The sequence below is a fragment of the Halyomorpha halys genome, unplaced genomic scaffold (genome assembly GCF_000696795.3).
Source record: "Halyomorpha halys isolate HHAL.00 unplaced genomic scaffold, Hhal_1.1 Scaffold110.1, whole genome shotgun sequence".
NCBI lineage: Eukaryota > Metazoa > Arthropoda > Insecta > Hemiptera > Pentatomidae > Halyomorpha > Halyomorpha halys.
This window is the reverse complement of record NW_027112640.1, coordinates 1268070-1281471: the sequence shown is the minus strand read 5'-3', so window position 1 is coordinate 1281471 and position 13402 is coordinate 1268070. Positions and strand designations below refer to the sequence as shown.

General features: G+C 29.4%; 1 long non-coding RNA gene across 1 annotated transcript in view; it reads right to left on the bottom strand.

The window, feature by feature from the left end:
- Positions 1–13402, bottom strand: part of LOC136796521 (uncharacterized) — a 216001-nt gene that overhangs the window by 58390 nt on the left and 144209 nt on the right. The window contains exon 2 of the long non-coding RNA XR_010844240.1: positions 11080–11104. This is a non-coding gene — a long non-coding RNA (uncharacterized lncRNA). The remainder of the gene's footprint in view (positions 1–11079; positions 11105–13402) is intronic.

The window sequence follows — 13402 nt, the reverse complement described above, 5'->3', positions numbered from 1 at the left end:
ATATATCAAACAAAACAACTTCAAATATCAAGAAACGACAATGATAGCATACTAGAAAACACACTTCTCCTTTCCAGCCGACTTGTGTGAAATGCAAAAGGGCTTCATTCGTGTTCAACTTCACGTTTAAAACTTCAGGGTTGCCACACATTTCGGTTTCAAAAGTCATTTTTTCCCCTTTTTATATTTATGCATTATTTGTAAAAGAATTTTTGTTAGGGGATAATTGGGATTATATTACATTCAATACAATGTTTTTAGATTAAAAGTTTTTTCGTTTTATACTTAAAAGGAGTACTTTTACATAATCCTCAATTGACGTTTCGGTGCTCTTCCCCCATCTTTTGAATAAACCATCATTTCAATAGTCCGTTTAATTTTTTTGTTAATATTGAATGCTACGTTCAATATGTACATTATTTATGTGTTTTAAGCACATAACTAATTACAAAAACTACTTACCACATTTTATTGAAATTATATACATATATTAGTGAGATATGCATTTTTTTTGTTTTAATTGTTTGTAACATTACCCTACTTTTTTTTGTTTGATTTTTTTTTTTTAATTTTGTAAATACTTTACAACTCTAAGATGAGGCCAATTCAATTGGGCTATCTCCTAAGAAATAAATAATAATAAAAAAAATAATACTCCCCAATCCAATTCTTGAGGATCTTAATTAATTTTGTAAAATACACAAATATATTTTAGCCTTGAATACATTCATATTTCACTTCAAGGAAGTTAAAAACCAAGAAATTAATTTTCTTGGAAAATTTATTGGAATTCATTAGGAATTTCTTTAAATTGTGTGAAACCATTATTTTTCAAAATATGGAGAGAAACAGATCATTGAAAAAGGACAATTAAAATGTATTGCTTTCGAAGAAATGTATTTAACTTTCTTGAAATTAAAATAGAAGAACAAAGCGAGTTCATAAAAAAAAAAATAAATAAATAAGAGAAACGAGTAGGATTTCAGTTTATCAATTAAACAAATGAAAACAAGATCTTAGAGAAGAAGGGTGAAGCGGAGTCTTATTCTCCTTGGCAGGTAATTGAATTCTGGAGAAAGGGGAAAAAGAGTACTGCCTTCATATTGGATCGTTCCAGTTTCTCCATGATATCGCCATCAGAGGTACTCTTCTGATACTCTCTACTCCTTTGAAGGACCCTCTTTATACGGCCCCCTTGTCGGGGAATTTATACACAAGCAATATTCTCCCGGATTATTATTGGCCGACGAACGCTAAGAGAAGGGATAGGGGGTTCTTGAAAAAGCAAAAGGACTTCTGAGATAGAGTAAGAGGATCTCCAACAAGTTAGATTAAAAGGATTCCTCCCTCGGATCCGTTTGTGGTATTTCAAAAACATCTTCTTTCCTATTTACATCGCCACGGAATGAAACGTCGCTTCTTATATGGATATAATAAATCTTCCTTCTGCAAGGGTTCGATTTATTTAACCATAAGGTTGAGCGATTTAGGGACTGTTTATATTCAAGAAGAAGACCCTCCCTATAGTGATAGCTTTATACAATATTGTTAATGGTCCGTAAATAAATGTAATTCTAAGCAAGAGTATAGAATTTAATGAAAAATAAGACATGTGCCGCCAAAAAACTAGATTATTTTTTTTTTAAATATCATTATATATATTTTACTGTTTTACGTTGACTAAAACTTTCATTTCTAAAGCTTTTTATGTTTTAAAAATATTTTTCGAAATTTGAGCTTTGGGCTTTATAAGGTAGGTAAAGTAGTTCTAAGTAATGCCCACTCTTATATATCTACACACACATACAAAAAGGGTGGGCGTTACTTAGAACTACTTTAGCAACCTAATAAAGCCCTAAGGTATAAATGCATATATATTACTGTTGATAATATGTATGTTTTATTTATTTATATAATACCAGATCGGCCCAGTGGGCCTTACATGGTTAATGTAAGGGGTACATTTTTTTTTTTTTTTTTTTTAACAATGGGGGCATAATCTCATACAAAAGACATCCCTAACAATATACACTGCTATAAATTAAAAAAAATTAAGATAAATAAATAGATTAAAATGATAATTCTTTATAAAAGATAAAATAATTTTCTTTGTTAACAAAAACAATGAAATTTACGGAAAACAAAACAAATAATTGACTTCCAATAGAAAAAAAAAAAAAAGAAAGTGAATTTAAAAAAATATGAAGGAAAAAAGGAATTAAGATGAAAGAAAATTTTAGAGAGACAATAACAGAACTGATTAAGTATAGAACTTACAACAGGATGTCCTGTAGCAGTCTGGGCTTCGATAACTGGGTTTCCTAAGTAATAGGTGACTGCTCCAGAAGGTAACTGGGAGTTGAACTTCAAGAACCTTTTTTTTTTATGTAATCTTCTATTGTCCCTATTGATAATTCCCAATACAATTGGCTGTTTATTACAAACCAAAGAGCATTCAATGCATGACTTTATTTTGAAAAGATTTTAATATCTTCTTTTTCGTAAAGGATGCCGCTCCCCAGACTTCACAGCCAATAATATGTACGTCAACGTCAATTGCTAATTACTGTCACATATTTGAATACAATTATTACTAATTACTGTCACATATTTGAATATCGATAGACCTAATAACTCGAAGCTCAGATTGACAAGTCAACAAATTATAATGGATATCAATTAGTCGAATTCAGGATTATATGAATTCTTTATGTATTTTCTAATGGACAAAGAAATTTAAAAAAAAATTATTAAATAAATCAAAAACTTGTATCCTTTTTTGTCTCAACCCTTTTTATTTTTCACCAGTCCAACGTTTCGGCCATTTTAGCCATCCTCAAGGACATCTAAACATTTAACAGCTTATATTATACATTCATTTTTAACACTTATAACAACAACATTATCACCAATAATATAACATACCTTCAATTATAATTTCTTCCTCACATTAATTGCAATTTAAAATAAAATAAATTAATTTTAAAACAAGGCTGACCTGTTGTGAGTCGGAGGTTATAAATGGTTTGTTATATGGTAGTGAATTTGTGTGGATAATCTTATATAAGAAGAATTAAATATTTATGATTTTAAATTTTAAAAAATAGGTAACTAAACATAAGCTTAGGTAAGCTTATTAATAATAAATATGACTCTCTAATAATTGGCTTTTTAAATAGGTTTTTAACATATAATAAATGAATGACCTGGGCAGAATAGCCTGCAAAAGTAACTCTAGATTTAATGTTAGGAAGAAATTATAATTGAAGGTATGTTATATTATTGGTGATAATGTTGTTGTTATAAGTTTTAAAAATGAATATATAAAATAAGCTGTTAAATATTCAGATGTCCTTGAGGATGGCTAAAATGACCGAAACATTGGACTGGTGAAAAATAAAAAGTGTTGAGACAAAAAAGGATACAAGTTTTTGTTTTTTTTATTAAATGATTACCTTGTCTCAAGAAATTGAAATAATACAATTTTAAAAAAATAAATAAGTTATTTAGAGAAAATTTCAATAATGTCTTATTCTATTTGATAAAATTAGTCAAGGAAATGACATAAAGTTGAAAATAAGAATCAGAGCCGGACAGGGATAGTAAAAGACCCCGCCTCCAATGACTGAAACAGCCATAAAAAGGTTTATAAAGGCAAATCCACATCGGCCCAATAAAATTATACTGCTGGGATTAGTACCCCCTTAACGGCTCAATCAAGTAGCCTAAGACAATTTATTTTTAAAACTAGAACTTTAATTGTTGATTGTTTCCTTGATCAATAAAGACCAGATAGCAATGAATCTGAGAAATAGCAGTTCAAGCGGGCAATTTTATAGCAGGTATTTAAAAATGAAAATAAAACCATCGTACTTAAGTACGAATCAATAAGAGCTTAAAAGACTGAAATTGTTAAAAATATAAGTGGATTGGTTAATATCTAATTATACTTGTAATTTATAACTGAATATCTCTGTAGCACTACAACCCATGAAGGGTCAGGGGTGCAGTACTTTGTGAGGAAGAATTGTAACAAGATCAACGGTTGTGCAAGGAGGTTATTTGTTCATGATCATGCTCAACCACCAGATATTTCCCAAACTGAGTTTACAACATTTTTATGACGCCAGGTGGGCCTTACCAATGTGCACTCATATAGCCATCTTGCTCCCCACCGTTCTATAATTATAAAAAAAAAAATCGGAATCTAGTTTTTAACTTTCAGTCATTTAATATCACTGCTTTAACGTTATTTTCTAATCTGGATAGCCCATATTAAAGTTTATTAATTAAAAAACTAAACAAGAAACTGTAGGTGTTAAATAAAAACCCCAACGATTTAAAATACATTGACCTACCTTTTAAGCATTACGAAGACAGAAACGAGATTGTCAGAGTTATATAGTTATATAATTATATAGGTTGAAATACCTATTGTAATCACAAAATATAGACGGAATAAAATATTTTTCCTGACTTTTTTTGTAATCAATTGATTTACGGAGATGCACTACACGAAATAAAACGCTCATTATATGTATTCTTCTAAAAGCTCTATTAAAAAGAAATATAGTTAAATATTTCTCCATCGGTAACCTACTGGCCTATGTAACCTGAAAGAACTGCAGGGTAATGCACCCATGTTGAAAGGAACGCTCGGATATAGCACCTCATCAAGCTTTGCGTCACAAAATAATTACAAGTGGATTGGGTAAGAGCTCAGCACACAATGGTTCGGAACACTCTTTGTACTGTCTGGCTCCTTTAACCATAACCTGATATCAGTCCTTCGTTTCTGTATCTTTATTTTTTGGAAAACATCAATGTATAGACATCATATGTATAGAATATCTACCATAAAGACTAATGAAGAAAACCTCACGAACCACATCAAGTCCAACTTATTTTAACATAAAATTATATATAAATAACAAAAACTTATCACAGGTTTATTCAACATCAATATTACCTTCTTCCTTCTTCTACTTCAGTCCATATCCCGTCCCGTCTCCTGAATCCCTCTCTTCCCAGCATCCTGAAGGCGCAAATCGCCGTAAAACACCAACGATTTTTTAAGTTTTCTGCGCAAACTGTACGGAAAATCATAAACGTAATGAACAAAATCGCTTAATTTTCCGTAGAAGTCCGTCATCATAATTGAGGAATTTATTAACTATGACATCATCATCATAAGAATCATTTGTGCCTCTTTGGCGAACCGAGGGTACTATACTGTAATTAGGATAATGGATTTTTAAAGGAAATTAAATCCTCAAAACATATTCCCCATAAAATTTTCGATTTTCAATAAAAAAAAAAAAATCTCGATTTTTACTGTTTACACTTAACTTTACAAAGAGACAGATCGGAAATTTCACCGATATAATGTCGTAAAAACTTGGATTTCCAGTGAGAGTCCTTCATTAAGAATTCCGGAGTAAATCTAGTTTTACCTTGTATATTGTAGTCTATAATTACTGTTTTTAACATAAGCAAGCAGCATTAAAAACCAAATTATTTCTATTTAAATAAATTAATAAATAATAAAACAAAATAATATGGACTAAGAGAAGATAGACTGGTTAAAGTGGAGGGAGGGAGGATATTTGCAAGATCGGTAAAACCAAACACTTATTGCTATTTCATTCTATTTTTTTTTTTTTATTAGCGAGAAACAGACTTAAAAATAACAAATTATAAAAACTAATTCTAAACAGTTGTGAAGTTTTAAATCAATATGATGATGAGAATGGTATTGCTCTGACTGTTTCTATATAACTATAAATGCTAATGAATAAAAAAAAAAGAATCACGTTTAAAAAAAAGCTACTAATTAACAGGATTATAGAGCAAGCCCTCATTTATACGGCCATTAAATCAATAGGACCTTAATTTATTTTTTTTCCTCGGCAATGTATGAGATCCAATTAAAACAACACTTGATGACGACTAGCTTGATGCTATGTAATTAAAATAAAACAATATAAACAGTTCTAACTATAGCCCTGCAGTATAAACTCATTTAAACGACAATAATCAGACCTATAAGTAGGTAGGGACCTATAATAGGGTTAACGGGACAATTAAAAACTACCCTCTATAACCAATATAAGTAAAAGTAATTTGTAATATCAGCAATTATATTTAATGTCAAGTATAGGGAAAAAAAATTATAATTTCTGCAAATTTTAATTAGTTAATTCTTAACTGTCCATTTAGTAGTAAATATTTCATTTTACTATTTTATGTTTGTAATAAAAACGAATCACGTGAAATTAAATACTTAAGATTTGACTTTTTTTCAACTTAATTGAAAATCTTTATTTCTTAAAAGTTTTTTCTTTTAATAAAAATGGTGAAATACTATCTTCATGAATTATAGCTATTAAATAATGACGCGGTAAGATAAATAACTTCAGTTTTTATTAATCCTAGGAAAGTATCGTTAAATAAAATTATTAAAATTCAATGTAGCAATTGAAAGAAACGATAAAGAGAGGGAACAAATATCCATCTAAAAACGAAAAAAATAGTCAAAATTTCGGTTATAGTTGTAAAAATAAAAATTACTGAAGAAAAGTATATAAGATACTTGGAACACCTACATTATATATTTAATTATGTTATATATTATATATGTTAAATACAATTATAAATAAATATTGGAATATGGTCAAGGTACGGTCAAAAGAACTTAAATAGTAATTTAACTATTAATTTAATATAGTAATTAATTACTTAGTCAGAGACCCTTCTATACCAGCCCTAACAGCACTTCAAAGCGTTGGTCAACATTAAATAGTTTTTTTTTTACTATTTTGTATCTTTAATGACCGCCATCCGGACACTATCTTCCTAGAATAAACTATTATTTCTTATTTATAAATACTTTTCACTCTACAAAATAAAAATATTACATATTTTAAATCAATTTTAGCCACTTTAGTTAACTTTTATTTCATGTTATCTTACCCTCACTTAGTAACATTATCTCAGTTGTTTGTATATTTTTAATATATATCCCTGATAAAGCTCTGCAAAGTTGGGCAAAACTTTGGCTAACACAAAATATTTTAATTACTATTTGAATTATTTATATAGCACCCGAAACCTCTTCCTTTTATATAATAATTACAGATAATTTTCTTAGAAGATCTCAAATTTATGAATGAATGTATTTCTTCAGAGTATGATTAATTATTTTATAATTTTGAATTAATTCAGCTATTTATTTACATGGTTTTTAAGTATCTTTTGGGGAACCCGAAAACAAAAATTAAAAAATAATAAATTTTAAAAAAATGGAAGGATAAATTCTAGAAATAATATTCTCATGTTGAATTTATAAGCATTCCGGGGGACGTGTCTTCAATAACTTCTTGAATAAACAATAATCACATAATCTGGAAAATATTTAATGATGATTTCAATATGTCATGATAATTAAGAAAAGTACAATAATATTTTTTAAATATCTAATGAAAAGAGTAATAACTCATAACTGCCAAAAAATCAGATTTTATGTTTTGGTATCATTAATATTATGCAGCTACAAACCATCGACTGGTGAGACTTCATATTTGTGAAAAATAGAATGCCATATCCAGTATCAGATAACCAACAGAATTCATTTGTGATAATTCATATTATCACTAACTGAGAACAGTTGAGAAATGGAAAAAAACGAACGAATTTTGATATACCTCCTGGAGTCATATCCTTACCTAGACGATATTGAAAAACCTAGGCGATTTTTACTTGGGTAAAGTTTTGGGTGAAAGAGATCGAATCCTAATGGAGAAGTACTTAGTACTTAGTAATCTAGAAGTACTTAGTAATCTAAGTAATTCAAGATGGAGGGAGGTCCTAAATTAATTGAAGGTTCTAATTTGTTAAAAAGATCAATAAATGTTGTCTACTTTCATAACATTATTACATAAAATACATTAGTTGGTTCAAATTTGTTTTTTACAGTTGAGTTTAATAAATTATTGTACACATATATAGATAGGGTTCCAATATACATCAGAGAACAGGCGATAGCTGCATGGAGGGATCAAATGCCAAGCGCCACCTTTTCAATCGTGGCTGGAGAAGGTCAGCAAAATGTTACTCCCTCCGCGAACTAAGGATCACGACTACAGGTTCAAGGCTTCACAGCTCCAATAAGGATCCAGGATGACCCTGTGTGGTCCACTATCCAGGCTAGGTTAGAATCACGCGCAGCATTAACAGGATAAGGAATATTGTGCTGTAATTCTACCACCACCACCACTACTTAAAATATCTGAATACACATACTTAAAATTCGTATCTGTGCTAGCATAAATTTACATCGATATTATGCTCCTGAATTATATTCAGATTTCTTCTTTTTCGACTAAAACCTATATTACGAGCATGTACGTCGTTACTACATCTTAGTTTTACAATCTTTTCATAATATGTTCGGTCTGATTAAGCTCAGCGATCTCATTGCTAAACCAATTTTTACAGGAGTCCCGCAAGGTTCAATTATGGAAACTCTTCTGTGCTTAATATAGGAACGCGACTTAAACAGACTATGCATACAATAAACTATTATCCCGAAACCGGTACATGTAGTGGCATAGAGTAAGTTATTTAATTGACACAATGTTTATTTAAGAAGTTTCTTGGTTTCTTTGTTAAGTGATACACCACAAAATTTAAATTTATGTATCAAAAATAAGATGATGTTCCCAGCAAAGCCTATCGTTTTTATATAAATTTCATGGCATCAAGACAACACACCGACATACGGGATCTGGGGGTCACAAATAAGGCAGGGATAAGGAAAGCTTGCAACAACATTTACTAAGTAACATTTGAGTTAAAATTGAAATTAATTGGGTCAAGTTAGAATACCCATAGCTCTTTTTCTTTGTGACCTCATATTAATTAAATATTAACTATTACCATTTTTTTATTTGTCCACTGGTATAAGTATTTATAATAAAAATGTAGATAAATAATCCGAATGTGTTGGTTAGAAAACTAAATAATTGAATAAGAGGATACCTTACAAAGTTATTTATAATACAACAAACTTTTCGTTTTATTAAATTATATCCTTCATAATCAGTAAAAAAAATGATAATGACAACCTATTATAATTTGCATTGTATAATATTCTAATAAGATTATAAATGTAATTAAAATTTTTTTATCAACATATTACATTATTTGTTTTCAGGGAGATAAAAATTGACATATTGAAAATCAAACATTATAAGAAGAAATTTTTAACAGCATTCTTCTAAAAATACCTTCTTTTAATGCTTTACAAATCAACCTTTATTTTGAAACATTAATATTCAATTCTAGAAAAAAAAGTCTTTGTTCATAAGTATTAATTTAATAAAAACTTAAGTTCACACTGTCACAGTTTAATATGTCAAGTTAAAACTGGCATTTATTTGAAAATTCAATTACTTTTTCCATTAGAAAGTCTTCATTTAAATGCTTTAAACACGTATAAGTTTAAAAAATATTTTATCAATCTCCTAACGTATACGATTGTCTTGCACAATTTGAAAACATTTTTCAAATGGTAAAAAAAAAAAAAAAAAAAAATGAAACTAGGACAATTTTACTAAATTATCTTTATTGATATCCAATATTAATATTCAATTGTTAATGCTCAAAAATTTAACACATTAATTCTAGTTAAAATATATTTTAAAAATTCTTTAGGACACTTTTTTCAACATCGATACTTAGTAGAGTAAATTCGTTGGTATCAAAGACCAGTAGCACGTATCAAATAAAAGCAATTAGAGTATTAAAATTCTTGAATAATTATCATTCAGTTATGAGATTAAGAAATAGATATTATGACATCAGTCACTGATTATCATAAGGGTTAACTTAAGTAGTAATATTTCTAAACGTAAGAATGAAAAACAATCTGGATTCAATTATATTAAAAAGAATTCCATAATGCACATTAGGGAGTAAAAAAAGTAAAATAATAGGGGTATTCATGATCTTTAGTTTAACATGTTAAAGCGTGTGAAATATTTCCTTCTTTTACCGTATCAAAACGATATAACATATAACACGGTTGAAACTCTGTTACTAGGTCTTTTAAATGGAGAATGACATCATGCCACAGACCAGCTGAGCTGGTAATCAGTTTGTTTGTTGTCGTAGTAACAAGATATGTAGTATTATACATATTACTTGCTCGTAGTTTGTGTTTTGATTGTGTCCATATTGTTTTGGATGTGTTTACAACTAATAAAGCAATGTATGACAATAATTGTAATGCAATGACAGTTGTCAATTAGCTCATTTTGATTCTCTTCCACCAATCAACAAGACACTCAGAGGCCAAATTTTCACACAACTTCCTCTTTAGGCATGAAATAAATGAATAAATTACTTTAATTCAAACTTAGAAGTAAACAATAACATGAATTTTAGGAAGAAAAGGTTATAGAACAAGATTCCCAGAAAATATGCTAGGAATTTTTATGCATTTAACATTTTTATGACTTTAATAAGGCTGCTCACAAAACAACCCTATACTTATAACATTTAACATGGTAAAACATTTTACATTTAACACATTATGAATACCCCTAATATAGGTCGCAAGTATCAAACTAAACAAAGGTAAAAAAAGAAAAAAAATTAGACACTATTATAAGCCCGCAAGGCATCATGGTCTTGCGGGTCGTGTATCTTTAAAAACTCTCAGGGGCTGGTAGTTTCCATTATTTTTTATTCATAATCACTGGTATACCATATCAACATTATAATAGGCAACCACCATCTATCAATGATAAATACATAACAATTCGCTAAAAGAAAAGTAAGATAATATATTGTTTATGCATTTTAGTAATAAAATTCGTACATAAAATCTGAAGTAAACTAAGGCTTTAAATATTTCATCATATAAAACTTGTTTTTCATCAGATAATTAAAATTATATCGATATATAATTAAAATTATATCTTTTAATTTTATGTAGAATATGTGATTAAATAGTTGAGTTGGGAGAGCGGTAGAGAATTAAGAAAATAATATCTCCATTAATGAAATATTACTTACATAAGCACCAACACAAGTCACTAACCTGGAACAGAAAGAAGAAAAATATGAGAAAACTATTATAGGTTTATTATACATAAATTAAAATAAAGAAAAACTGAGATATACAACGAACTATTTTATACCAAATATTTTATCGATTGTTAAAATATTAGCACAGTAAAATTCAATGTAAATGTTTTCTTTTCTGCTTAACAAGCCATCCTTAGGTACAATTTACAAGGATTTATAATCATTCCACTGAAATACATAAAAACAAAAATAAAAAGATTACATTTTTATCAAATAAAGAATTGTTGCAGTCCCAGGACTTCCCTACAGAAGTGAAACTTCTGGAAATTAAGTAATCTATTATTTAATTATATCATCATTCGCATTATTAGTAAATGTTGATATGATTGATTTTCGATGGCGTACATAACAAATATAAACATTCTTTTCAATATGTCTTACAAATCCTTTCTATTAATGTTAACCATATTAAGATTAAGTTTACAAAAAAAAATAAAAATTTTTTTAACAAAATTTAACTTAACAATATGAAAGTGTTTAGGACAGGAACATGGCCACGACTTACCTGTTTACCCTAATAACAATAAAAATTCAAACGTAAAAATATTTAAATGAGGAGATGTGTGGGGGGGGGGTGCGATCAAAAGTTTGTATTGTATTTGTCTGCGGCTAGAGTTGGTATGCATTGATTGTTATTAGTCCTGATGAAGGATAGAAACTCTAGCCGAAACGTCGGCACGAGTTAATAAGATATTTTGTATTTGTATTTGTATTATATTTTGATCCCAACCATCTTCTCCTCATATAATTCATCTACGGTCAACTATCTCTCACCAGTATAATTATTTTTTTAATCATTGTAACAATGTGGTTTATGTCAGTATATTTTCCACTTTTTGTCTATCTGGTGTGGTGTAACATCAAGATACAATATTATAGCTCAATTTAAAGGGGATGAAATACAGAACATTCCACTCACAGTATACAGCTCTAATTTTTAGTTTTGAAGATATTTTCATTCAAAAGTTCGAAAACTAGTTATCATTCCATTTTTGGCGTTATCTTTTTGATTTTAGCCCCAAGTGACAATCTTAAATTATAGATCATTGAGAGGTACACATCCCTCTTATAGCTTAAGGGAGAAAATATTAGATCCATAAGAATCATAATAATAATTAGAATATAACAGCGACATCATTATTCAATTCTAGCAAGATTTTTTTTTTTATTGTAATAGGAGAGTAGAAGCTTACAGATCACTCAATATGAACGACAATGCCGGGTTTGTTTTGCCACGCTAATTTCCTACTATCCTATAATAATAAAAAAAAAAATTAATTCAAGAATTGAGTTGCGTTAACCTACTCTCTACCCCCACCACCACCGTTTCTCGCGTTACAAAATCAATTAACCGGGGAATAATTGTTATTTCTTGACTTGTAGAACGTCGGTATAATACTTTCTAATTCTTGCAGATTGTACCTGAGGATGACTTGTAAGGCCAAACGCTGTAATACAATTATAAAAGTTTTATTAGCCCATTTTAAGTCAATTCAACTTATATTATTTTATAATAGGATCTTTACAAAAACAAAATTCGTAGATAATCAATACTATTGGTAATGTTTCATCTCCATCACATTAATTAACTAACAAATAATTTTAAAACTTACAAACAAATAACATCTCTCAGTTTGAAACTAGGATAATTCCAACACTTTTAAAAGTTATATGATAACTCAAGTGAACAAATGCTTGTTTTAGCGATCATAACAGGACAACTTCATATTGCACAACAGACTGAGGGAGAGTAACGAATTAATCATCCTTCCATAGCACCCAGCTGTTATAAATATACATTTTTTTTTTTTGTCAGGACTCGAAAGCTGAAGACTTCCTGCCTCAGAAGAAATATGTTGCATTAACGATAGAAGATCTAGGCACGGCCCTAACTAAAATAAGGTGATGGGAAGTCAAAGGCTAAGATAAAACATGTAAATCTACCCCAAGAATATCCGGGGCAAGATAAAAATGAATTATTACCTTTTAACGCTATTTATGCTGAATATAAGAGATGTTCGGGAGAGGAAGGGGGAGGTATTTTCCGCTCGGTTTGGGGGGCCCACCCCATTTTTCATCTTATTTTAAACCGTTTTTCCACGAGCAGCCCTAAATCAGGGACCGGGTCAACACACCAACCATCCCCTATATTATCATTAGAGCAGCCCTTGTATGTTTTATTCACGTTCGCTTCCCTCCCTCCTGACGTCTCTCTCTCTCTCTCTCTCTCTCTCTCTCTCTCTCTCTCTCT